Genomic DNA, 9045 nt, shown 5'->3' with positions numbered 1-9045 from the left:
ACTCGATGACGACTAGGAGTAATTGCATGTTGATTAACAGTTATTGTTTTTGAAATTATTTAGAAATGACTGATGTATTGAACGTCTTCATCAAGTACAATAGATATTGGGATCATGCTTCGAGATACGTCGGCTGTAAAATGAAGGGGATATTGGTCCCCACCAACACAACTTATATTGGTCTTATAGATTTGGTGAGAAATGTGCTTGGGATTTGGCCACAAGGAAAAAGTTTATCCTTAAGATATGTTGTTGAAGACGGGGAAGCTCCTGTGAAGATATCGTCTGACTATGATGTCACATTCTATCAATGACATCTCTTCCCCCAAAGCCTTTCTTTTTCTTCTAAGATGACAAAAAATGGTAAAAAATAACAATAAATAAATAATAAGAAAAGCAAACAAAGTTGTTAACCAAAGTACTATGACTGACACTAAGAGTCTGACCATTGAGCGGTCATAGTACTATGATCGACGGTCATAATTCTATGACCGCCCATCATGCATGCTCGCTCATAGTGTTATGACTGATGGCCACCTATAAAAAAAGTACTATGATTGGCACACTAAGAGTTTGACAATTGTGCGGTCACATTACTATGACCTAAGGTTATAATGCTATGACTGCAAGGCAGTCGCACTATGAGCCTGACAATTGTGCGGTCACCTTACTATGACTGAGGGTCATAATGTTATGACCGCAAGGTAGTCGCACTATGAGCCTGACAATTGTGTAGTCACATTACTATGACTGAGGGTCATAATGCTATGACCGCAGGCTCAGCAGTCATACAATCACACTATGCGCATGCCTGCCTAATGGGCGGTCATAGTAATTATGACCGTCGGTCATATTACTATGACCGCACGATGTGCCTGTCTTATGACCGGTCATAATAAAATTACCAAGCGGTCATAATGATATGACCGGCCATCAGGCAGAGTCACAGACCAAATAAAGAGCCCCTAAAAATTTCAAATAACTGACTTATCTGCTTTTATCTCTTCCTTTCTTTTCTTCTAAGATAACAGAAAATGGTAAAAGAAAAAAAAATAAATACGCAAGAAAAAAAACAAATAAATAAGAAAAGCCAACAATGTTTTTACTTTTATCTCAGAATCCGCCATTGACCTCGTTTATTTCATGATTGATTTCTCCGGCGAAGAGGGGGAGGTTTCTTTGGTTCGTTCTTCTCCGACGAAGAGGTTTAGGCGTTGATTTCTCCGGCGAAGGTTCATCGGTTCTCGTCACGTGATTGCGTGAGTTCTCATTTGTGACGACCCTCGTAGAGGCCGCTACTGTAGCTGACTTTTTAACTTGTACTTACTGAAATTTTCTTAGAATTTGCGGAACATTTTTTTTTAAAGTCTTATAGTAACATATACAATGAATTGCTTTCCTGATCGAAACATTCAAACCTTAATATATATATATATGATTCTCAAAACATGTAGATATATCTATATGTATATACCTACTCTCTAAATCCTGCTTACTAATAGCCATAATCTACAAAACCATTTAACATATAGTTTCAGAATAATAATAAGTAAAACTATTTATAACATAAAACTTATTGCGGAAATATTTGCGAGCGGTATCCATTTCCCGATCTTCACATTGTTCGTCCACTCGCCGTCAGTCCATTAGGCATTATATGCCGGTTGCTTACCTACAGTATAAACATTCTATAATGAGCTTTTGCTCAGCAAGTAGGAACTACTTCTCACAAAATAACTGCAAGTTCACATGAATAAATATGCATGAGCTGATTATGCTTAATTATGATGGCTTATCATAGTCTTATTATCTTATCTTATCTTTCTTATTGATAGGCCCGAGTGCTCGTACCACTTGCGCGCAATCATCGGGACATGAGGGTTTGCAAGGTCTCCCACGACACAGTGATTATAACTGAACTGAATGCATCCCTTGTGAAGGACATTATTTTTTTTTCTTTTCTCCCTTGTGGAGCTTGAGTTACCTCCCTTGTGGAGGCTAATACGGCACTCAACTGAGATTATTCTTATAAGTTCCTCTTGACTTATTAAGGTGTATGCAATATGACCTAGCATAGCATATTATATCATGTACTCGAACACATATAAGTTGGGTGTACTGCTTAAGTGTATGTAGTATAACATAGTATAGTATTCATAACATTAAATGTACTCAAACATACATAGTTCATGTGTACAGTTTACTTTAAAACCTATTTATACTGTAGGCAAGATTCCTACTGACCTGATTTACAGGGCCGGAATTCACTTTTCGCCAAACAGCCTAGTCTCTTACTTGCTTTCTTCTGAAAATGAACACCCATTAAGAGTGTGAGATTAACTGTCGTTTGTTATTTTATTCTAGCAACTTATGAAGGAAAATATAACCCTTCCCTAAAGGCATGTATTCCTCTCCTTTACTAAAGACTAATAAGGATCAATTTATCAAATCCTCAAAATTGTATTTTCCTTAATTACCCTTGTTATGATATTAAGGCCCAACTCGGCCTAGAACTTATACATGGCATTCTAACTCTTAAACCACTGAAATTTATACTCCAATGGAGTCTCTTAAATTAATGCGGGCGTTGGACCCACATTAAATCTTTAAAATTCTAAGGACCTATCGTAGGTGCCCATCGGGGTGCTTTGCTCGATATACCACTAAGTTCTTTAAAAGGGATTATTTTTCTTGAAAACTTTTCTTACGAATATTTTTGTTAAAATGAGGTTTAATACCATAGTATTTTACTGAAATCACATCTCGGGTTCTTTGATAACTTTTGTTAAAAAAACCAACACTGTGTTATTTTTATTTTGTTAAAACCGTGTAGTTTCTGAAATTTGCGTTTTACTGCATCTTAGAGTCAAATTTCAAAATTTTGTTCTTTACAATAATTCTTCATCTTATCGAGATCTAAAACTGTCATTTTTGGTGAAAGTTGAAATTCATCATCTAAAGGCCTCGTTTGGCTGAAAACAATAGCTGCTATTTTTTTTTTCGAAACTGTTTTGGTTAAAAATTGCGCAGTTTTGGAAATCTGTGTTTTACTACATCTTAGGTTCAGATTTTGAAAATTTTTTCTTCAGGAAAGTTCTTCGTCTCGTCGAAATCTAAAACTTTCATTTTCAGAAAAACCCAAGATTCGGCTTCTAAAGGTCTCGTTTGGCTGAACCAGTGGCTGCCAGTTTTTTTTTTCGAAACTGTTTTGGGCAGCCTGTGGCGTTTTGAAAAATAGCTTAAACTTGCTTTTAGAGTCAAAGCTACGTTTTGTCACATTCACGGAAAAATGTTTAAAATATAGAGGGCCATAAGTTCAAGCTTTGAAATACTGAAAAGTCTCGCTCTAGGGTCATCATTTTCGCGTTCAAAGTAACCAGAAAATTTTTCCTCTAACTAAAAATAAGCAAGCTTCAACCAAGTATAAACATACCACATATTGCTAATCAAACTATCCTTAAAACTCGCAAAACCAACATAAAACTCACACACCCTTATTACAACTCATCTCCTCAAGAATCACAAATTACATCCATAAATTCAAGCTTAAAGTTGGCTAGAAAATAATGGAGAAGAGTTTGAGAACTTACCCTTGAAGAACTCTCTGTCTTGAAAACCTTCGAACTCTTCTAAGATTTGTTAATGGCTTGGAACTAGAAGAGTATAGAAAAATTTGAGAAGAATATTTTTATATTTCAAATTTTACTAAAGCATGAGAAAAAGAGGATTTAGAGTTTATACTCTTGGAGAAATGCTTGACTAGACTCCTCCTAGAACCCTTTGATCTCCTCCTTCTTCTTCTATTGTTTGCTAGTGGTTTAAGGTTAGGAGAGTGGAAGAAAATATTTGAGAGGGAGTGAAGGGGTGTGGCCGGATTTGGAGGTGGAGAGAAAAGCAAGGAGGAAAAAAAATGAGACCTATCATATGTTGGTTCCTTTTATAGACAACTTTGTGATCATTATTTAACTCCAATTCCACTCCATTATTGAACCAAATTTTTGGTTCAAATCTCCCAATCTTGGCCAGTTATGGAAGGAGAAAAGAAGAAGCAATTTTGTCATGATTTTCCCTTCAACCACTACTATCCCATCACACCTTACTATGTCATCCACTTGCACACTTAACTAGCTAAATTTTTAGCTCTAATTTACTATTCATGGCCGGTCAAAGTGGAGAAGGAGAGAGAAAATGATATCTAACCCTTGTACTTTTGTCCACTCCCTTAAGTTACTCATTAAAACTGTCTAAAATTATACTGACAGCTATTTTCTTCTGTATGTGTACTGGATACTAGTTCGTACTGTGTTTGGAGATTCTTGAAATTAAGATTCTCAAACTGTATCTGTACTGAAAATTCTTTCGTTTTAAAGTACTGTGAGAATTTATCGATCAAATTTACTTGATCAGAAAAAACGTGAATTTAACGTGAAATCTGTTACAGAATTTAAGAATACAGATGTTAATTCCATAAATCCTTCATTCACAAAGTATAACATAATATATTATTTTTCCAGAAAAAATCCTTGACTTAAATACATAAATCGTATTATTTAAATTATGGGATTTTCTTGGTCACTATATCGTTGTCGTGGGTTCGTCGGTGCTCAAGGTGGTAGATGGGATGGTGGTAGACGGTGGTGGTCATTGGAGTTTCTTGGTCTCTGTGCACACTCACGTTCATTCTCCTCCTCCTCTATCTACTTTTAATATTTGAATTATAAATGCCTTCATAATACATATATTCAAGGCTTTAAAACTGAAATGGGGTACAATTGTCATTTTAACTCAAGTGAAAATGGCCTGGTCCTACTTTTGCTGACATGACAATGCTAATTATGAAAGTATACAAAAATAGTGCTAAAATTAATAATCATTTACTCAGGAGTGCTATTATTGAAATTAACCCAAAAAAAAATCCTCATTGTTGTTACGTTTTTTCAACTGTCATATTTTTATAAAATTATGTTAAATTTTTACGTGTTTATATGTTTTGTTATAATTATAACTTGACGTTAGGAAAGTAAAAAATTCATCTATTCTTTTTATTTTATTTTATAAAAACTAATGGATACAAATATATATATTTCATTGTGCATTATCTTATAATTATCACATTACCTTAAATTTATGTATTTTTTTTATGCTGATACGATTATGATCTCTTATTCTGATACAATTTATATCTTTTAGTTGATTGGTAGAATATTTCTTTTATACTTTATCACATAAGTTTTTCATCCTTTTATTATATAAAAAATTATACATATAAGAAAGTACATATCAATTTGTGCTAGAAAATAATTAAACAATAGAATGCTCTTAGCATCCTTCCTACGCTTTAACATATGCTCAACATGAGTGCAAAATGCCGTAAAAAAAGCCAAAAAAAAAAAAAAAAAAAAAAAAAAGAGAGAAAAGAAAAAACATGACATGTCATACATTTTCTACTTTGTTTCGTTTCTATAAAGTATTTGTTATAAACGACATGCGTTACATCCTGAATTTTTAGTCGTTTCTATAATGTCTTGTTGTCGTTTATGTGTTAACGACGGTTTTTTATTCTGAGAAAGAGAAAACGACATGTTTTATTTCAAGCTATTTAGGGCTTGTTCAGTTGCATTTTTGAGTTATGGTGACTTGAGTGTAGATCTTGAGTTGAATTTGAGTTATAAGTTGAGTTGAAGTTGTAACTTGAATTTGTATTTGGTTATGTACATTTGAGTTATGGTTTGAGATAAGAATCTTTTTGAGTTTGTGTCTAGGTGGGTCAAAACTTGAGTTTGTATTTAGATAGTATTTTAATAAAAACTCAATAATGATGAAAAATTTTAATAGGATATATAGGTGGAGTTTTATTCGTCTCTTTGTTGTGAATGCATAAAAAAAGAATCATCTTAATCGGAATTAAAATGAAAAAGTTATAGTAATAGAAAAAATAATGTTCATTAACTTGAGTTGAAAGGAAAACTTGAACTTAGATTTTAACCCGAAACTAAAGTTAAAATTTAAGTTAAAACTCAAATTCAAACTCAAATTTTATAAAAGAATATAAACTTAAATAAAGTTATAACTTGAGTTCAAACTTTTTTGAGTTTAAGTGCATATTAATAAACTAGTATTTAAGCATTTAAAACCTCCATAAAAGGCATTTAAGCATTCAAAACCTCCATAAAAGGCTTATAGAAGGAAAAAAAAGGCACTTTGTATAAATAGACTAAGTAAAATGTATTTTTAAGTAAATAAACCACAAAAAAAATAAATTGGGTAAATAACCCAACTTCCACATCAGCATTCCACGTCATCAATTATGCTTTTAGAGTTTTCTTTCTCCTCCTCCTCTTCCATTTCGCGCCATTTTCTTCTCCCAGCCGCCTTCAATTTCTCCTCTCTTCTTCTCAAGTCATCATCATCGCATAACCTCATTAACATTATTATCTTGCCCATTCAACGTTTTTTTCTCGTCCAAAACGAAGTTTGAAGAAGAGCTACTAAGTAAGTCTTTCATTTTCTATATCTCTCATGGTGTTTTTCATTCTTGTTCATATGTTTTTAAGATGAGAATGTAGTTAAAAATGTTAAAAATGTTAAAAATCTATTAAAATATTAATTTTACATGTTAAAAGACTAGTTTACATTGTCTGATATGATGAAGATCTGCTGGGTTTAGAAAAAAGAAGGTTTGTTCATGGTCGGTTCGTGGTCTGTTCTTGGTCTGTTCTTATACTTGGTCTGTTCGTGATCTGTTCTTGGTCTCTTCTTATAACATGGTCGGTTCGTAGTCTGTTCTTGGTCTGTTATTGGTCTGTTCTTATAACATGGTCGGTTCGTGGTCTGTTCTTGGTCTGTTCTTATAACATGGTCGGTTCGTAGTCTGTTCTTATTGTACGGTCGGTTCTTAGTCTGTTCATGGTCTGTTCATGGTCTGTTCTTATTACACGGTCAGTTTTTAGTCTGTTCTTATTGCACAATCGGTTCTTAGTCTGTTATTGGTTTGTTCTTGGGTTGTTCTTATTATATGGTCTGTTCATGGTCTGTTCTCATTATATGGTATGTTCTTAGTCTATTCGTGGGATATTTAGTTTGGTTTAATGACATATTATTATCTTGATTAAATTTTTGCAGTTTTAAAATCTAAATAATGGCTCAGTGGAGGATTTTTTTTGACATTGGAGGAAAATGGGATGAGACTGAAAGTTGTTAGGTGTGGCATACAGATTGTAATTTAATTGGCATATATATGGATGAGAAGGATACTCTCGAAACCTTCGTTGATAAGATTTGTAGAAAATGTAGAATTGATGGACAAAAACATTCTTTGCAGCTATCGTGGGTACCGAATTTGAAACAGAAATCGTTGTCCGTTGTAATAAAAGACAATGATGATTTGTTATTCTTCAGGGATATAGCCCACGAGGTACCGCTACACGTGATAGTGGATGGGAAGTTTATGAATCCAGAAGAACATATTGATGGAGTCAAAATTAGGAGAAATCGTTTGAATGATGATTTTTTTTATCGTGATTTTATGGGTAATGTAGCTACAGATGAGTTTTTGACTTGTAATGATATTCCATCACAATCACAACCACAACCACAACCAGAGTCACAGTCACAGCTAGAGCCACAACCACTTACCATTTTAGATGAAGTAGAAGTTGCTGGTCCTTTAGTTTGTATCGACAAGACTGAGTTTGGATCATCTCATAGATCTACCTTTAGTGACGGATCTAGTTTATAAGTTGGTCAGTACTTTACAAGTAAGAATGATTTGAAGGAAAAGCTGCATTTAATAGCTTTGAAGGGGAAGTTTGAGTTTCGAACAACAAAATCAAATAAAGACGTGCTTGTAGTAGAGTGTGTGGATCTGAAATGTGTGTGGCGTATCCGAGCCTACAAACTGAGACTATCGAACATGTTTGTAATCCGTAAGTATAATGGTGTTCACTCTTGCTCGTTAGAAAAGTGTTCAGCAAAGCACAGGCAAGCAACGTACTCCGTTATTGTAAGTTGCATGAAAAACCAATTTATAGGCGTCAAACAGGGTCCGGTTCCCAAATCAATTCAGAAATATACCCGTGACGAATTCGGGACGGACTTTAGTTATTACAAAGGATGGAAGGCTCGTGAGCATGCACTTTAACTCGTAAGAGGTACGGCCGAAGAAAGCTTCACTAAGCTCCCATCATACTTTGATATGGTGTCTCTTACTAATCACGACGGCATCACCAATATTCATTTTTATGAACATAACCGTTTTATCTATCTTTTCCTAGCATATGGACCTTGTATACGAGGTTTTGGTTGCATGAGGAAAGTTATCAGTGTTGATGGAACGTGGTTGAAGGAAAAATTCAGAGGTACGTTATTAGTTGCCACTGGACAGGATAGTGAACGTCATTGTTATCCCATCGCATGGGCTATTGTAGACTCAGAGAATGATGCATCCTGGACATGGTTCTTCTCAAACTTGAAGGAAATTATCACTAATTCTGAGGAATTAGTTTTTATTTCTGATAGGAATCAAAGTATAAGTAATGCATTGTCTACAGTTTATACATTAACACATTACGGTTGTTGCACATGGCATGTGTCTCAAAACATCAAGAGTAATTTCAGATGTAGCGGTGTTCTGCCATTGTTCTTTAAAACCGCTGAGGCCTACTGCATTGACGAGTTTTTTGTCTTGTTTGATGAGTTGTCTGCAAGATATCCCAGTATTGCTAGATACCTATAGGAGCAAGTTCATTTTGGTCTCGTGCTTGTTTTAAAGGAAATTGATATAATATTATGACCACAAACATGTCTGAGTCAGTTAATACAATGCTCAAAGATGTTCAAGATTACCCTGTCATTGCCCTCTTTAATTTTATACAAGCGAAGATGTTAGAGTGGTTTAATAACAGGCGGGTCGAAGCTTCTAAAACTAAAACATTATTAACGCCAAGTGTGGAAAAAACTCTTCGTGAGAGGCACAACAAAGCAGGATTTCTAACGGCTACAAGACTTAATACTGTTGAGTTCCAAGTGACAGGTGGAGAGGCCACT

This window comes from Morus notabilis, unplaced genomic scaffold (genome assembly GCF_000414095.1).
Source record: "Morus notabilis unplaced genomic scaffold, ASM41409v2 Scaffold3430, whole genome shotgun sequence".
Lineage (NCBI taxonomy): Eukaryota > Viridiplantae > Streptophyta > Magnoliopsida > Rosales > Moraceae > Morus > Morus notabilis.
Note: the sequence above shows the minus strand (reverse complement) of the source record.